The following is a 4,376-nucleotide window of genomic DNA, read 5'->3' as shown; positions in this document are numbered from 1 at the left end:
TATATCAAACTAAGCCACATTATCATATTTCAATATTAAAATGGCACAGGTCACAACTCATCCACTTGTTCTCATCCTATATGACACCTACACAATTGTACCATAAATGCTCCACAGGCTGATCACTTTCTAACAGACAGGGGGCTCTTTCTACTTTCTCAACAATTTTGATGCAATTTAAGTCCTTTTCATAACCAGTTGTTACCCCTTGCTTTTGTTATATGAGGTGGCTAGCTTGGTAGAGCAGAGCGCCCTGGACCTGGGGTTCAAATTTGGCCTTGAATACTTGCTATCTCTGTGACCCCTGGACAAGTAACCACTTCTGACTCAGTTTTCTCGACTGTAAAATGAGGATTGTAACCTCTTCCTCTCAGGGTTGTTGTATGGAATCCAATGAGATATTTGCAAAGTGGTTTTCAGTTGTGAAAATAATATATGTGACTATTATTATTATTATTATTACATAGTTGGCCCATCTTTTCTGGTTTTATTTCTTTGATGACATCTTTCATGACACTTCTTGTGTGCAATTCATCTTGATAGCAAGCTCCAGTCTATCTAGACACCCACCATGTGTCTCTCCATTGTTTTTAGGTGCCCTGAAGTTTCAAGTCTCTGGACATCACAGTATTCTACGCTTTGCACATATATATAATCATAGGAAGAATATTCAATGTCAGAAACATAAGGTTTTGTTTCAAACAAGGTCATTGAAAGGGCTGCAAGACTTCCCAAATCACAGAGTCCTGATTCAGTTTAGGGGATAGAGCTCTAGATTTGAAGTCAGTGTTCTCTTCCTCAGAGTCAATTATGGATCAATTTATTATTCCTCTTCATTGTACAAGATATATGTAGTGATTGATCAGCTCTGTGGGTGGTCTAGCCAATTGCAAATCATAATTCTTGTGTGAATAGTTAGACCAACTCTCTTTTACATAATTCTGTATTTCAATAAAGACACATTGGATCATAAGATTATAGATTTAGACCAGGGAAGGCTTTTAGAAATAATTTATCTCCCAACTTTTCATTTTAAAAATGAGGGAACTAAGGCTATGGCCAAATGATTTAAGATCACATGGATAGTTAACTGGGGAAAACTGAATTTGAATATGGGCACTCTGCATCAAAATATTTTGTTATTGAACTAAACTGCTCTCGTGTATTAGGATTTGATATAATCTGCTCAGTGTCAGCTACAAAGAGGCCTGGATGTAGCCCTAGAATTATAAATTATAAACAACTGGGTTAAACTTCAAGAGGTAATGAAATATTAAATTTGAAGCCCCCAAAACTAATTTCATCCCAATTTACCCTTTACTTCTAGGAAAGGTGATAGAGATACCCACAGCAATGGAGATTATGAAGCCCCCAGTTTTGGGCAAAGACTGGAAACAGCCTCCTTAACCAAAATTCCTTAGACAGGTTAGAAGAGTAAAAATGACATGTGAAAATCAAGACTTTTGTTAAAACTTTGGTACTTATGTTTCACATTTTCTATTTTCCCTTTAGTTTTTTCCACTTGAAAATTTCTAGATTTGTCTTGGATCTCTCTTGGATTCTTCACTGAGGTTATGAGCTCCTAAGGGTTCCCTTCCATAGGTAATTTACAAATATATTTTTCCAGCCTTAATCCCCCTTTCTTTCTCTCTCTTCCTTCAGCCCAGTATCACCAAATACCTGCTGGACATCTACTTTTTTGAGCACCTGAAATACCATGTGTTTGGATTTTCCATTTTCTTTGTCACCCTCCATCCTGTAATCGTAATCTACCACCATGGATTTTCTATCTTCTTTGTCACCCTCTATCCCATAATTGTCCCTCTTCTACACCTCTCCAATTCAGTTGATAGCACCATCAGTCTTCCAGTGTCTGTACTCAGGGATTTATATCATAAGGGAGATAAGATAAAAGAGGGAAAGTGGTCAGTTGGGAATGAAATTTTGACCTAAGACAAAAGAGGGGAGCTGTAGAGTAGCTGATTATTACATTCAATCAACTGCCAAATTTTGTTGATTCTAATTCTATAGCATTTCTGGAATTGGTTCCCAACTCTCTACTCACAGAGTCCTGATTCAGTTTAGGGGATAAAGCACTAGACTTGAAGTCAGGATAAACCATTAAGTCGGATTAGCCACTGTCTCCCCACCTGGCAAATAATTTTGTCTCTTAACCTCAGTTTTCTGATCTATAAAATAGTAATGTCTATCAAATGTTTGGTTGGGTTTTTTTGTGATAATCAAATGAGATAACTGTAAATAAATTAATAAATGTCTATTATTCAGGCTTTTATCACCTCTTGCCTGGACCTATTACAAGAGCTGCCTTATTGGTCTTCCTTTTTCTATCGTTCTTCAATAGTCCATTCTTTGTGCAGTGACCAAATCAGTATTCCTAAAAAACTAGATCTGACTCTTACTATGCAAATTAAACAAAATCCAGAATCTGGCATTTAAAGTCCTTCACAACCTAACGTCCATCCACTTTTACAGTTTTAATTAATCATATTCTTTTGCACACTGTAAATATGATTATGGTTTTCACAATTATTGATATATAATGAATATACTAATAATTTAGATTTCTCAGAGTTCCCTTTTCTGGCTTAGGAGTCAGAAACTCACAATGCAGCCTAAAATGATCAAACATCCTGATAATGACTACATTCTTAGATTGGATTGTACCTGTGTACAATAAGTGAAATGAATCAAGGACTACAGGAAATTTCCCATCACAGAACCCTGGTTCCGTGCCCTGGAGTGATCAGGACTAACAAGATATGGGACAATTCAAGAATTGTTATCCATTCACAGGTTTGTTATGGGAAATTGATCACGCCCTGAAAATAATTGGATTTCTACTTGTGAATAAAACCTCTACCTATTCTGCACCAAGTGGAGGTCTCCTGTCCAGGAGAACTTCCAGTTTGCAAATTGTATTCCTCACTCTGAAAGTGATTAATTAAATAGCTAATTGATCTCTAAAACCTGTCTCCATGCCTGCTTTGTGTTTGTGTTCTGTGTAACTGTGTGTGGTTCCAGTTATTCAGTTTAGAGACCAAGCCAGTTAAATTGTGTTCATACTCTATTCTGGTTAACATTCCATCTTCTGTCTGGGAGACTTGGCAAAGTGATTCCCTCAACTCTGTCGCCCTATCTACCATCTCTAGCTTCCTTCAAAAGAGCTTAGATGTACTCTCCTCTGTAAAGCCTTCCCATGACCAATGGTTTCTCCATTTAGAAACTATTTTCATACTTTATATTTACTCACATATTATACACAATTTGCACACTGTTTTGAGAATAAGCACAAATCTATTTTACCTACGATACCTAGCTGTTTGCAGACCCTACTTCATATCCCATGCTGCCATTCACTCCAGGGTCTCGCTACGTACCTCAGACTACAATAGCTAAATAAACAAAATCATTGCTTCTAGAAGGGATATAACAATCCTGTCCTTTGGTTCCACTCACCACTTCCTAGCTGAAAATTTCCTTCCTTGCTACCCTCTTTCCCATAGGGTTGGTGTCCCCCATTGGACTTCATGACGGGGGCAATTTCCCTTTTGTATTTATTTCTCCACTACTTGACATATAATAGGTATTGAAGAAATGATTTTCAAATCCAATGACCTTAACAGAATGTAATTTTTGTTGTTGTTGTTGAGGCAATTGGGATTAAGTGACTTGCCCAGGGTCACACAGCTAGGAAGTGTTAAGTGTCTGAGGCCTAATTTGAACTCAGGTCCCCTGTGACTTCAGGGCTGGTGCAAAATATAAATTCTTAAAGGTTTTTCATTTTTCCCTGACAGATAGTAGGTACTTAATGTAGGCACTTTGAATAAAAGTTTTTTGAATTGATGTAGCCAGAGGTAAAGGGGATTTTGCCAAATGTGGAAGGGGATAGATTGAAGGGGCCAGAAGAATGGAAGAGGGTAAGAGAGGTCCTTGCAAGTTCCAAGGAAGGAACTGGTTCTGGTTATAGGGAAGACAAATAGCTGGCATCAAACCATTGGTCCTCAGTTGACTGGGGATCATTCAATTGGTTTTCAGAATAATTGTTTTCTAGCCCCTGGATATATTTTAGGTGTGCTGTGGTATATCAGAACATTCAATTTGGCGCGTCTAAAAACCCAAGTTCATATCCCATATCTGACCCTCATTACTGCTGTGATCCTGGGAAAACTACTTAGGCTTTCTAAACCTCAGTTTCTTTATCTGTAAGATTTTATAAAACATTATGTTTTGCTGATGTTAAATGGTCTAATGGTTAATAATCTGGTGGACTTTTCCCAATGTGGTGCAAGATGATTCTCCATTTGAGAGCAACTGGAGTAAATTAGGGGAATATGAAGTCAGGCCTATAGAGCTCA

Source organism: Sminthopsis crassicaudata, chromosome 3, assembly GCF_048593235.1.
Source record: "Sminthopsis crassicaudata isolate SCR6 chromosome 3, ASM4859323v1, whole genome shotgun sequence".
NCBI classification, from domain to species: Eukaryota; Metazoa; Chordata; class Mammalia; order Dasyuromorphia; family Dasyuridae; genus Sminthopsis; species Sminthopsis crassicaudata.
Note: the sequence above shows the minus strand (reverse complement) of the source record.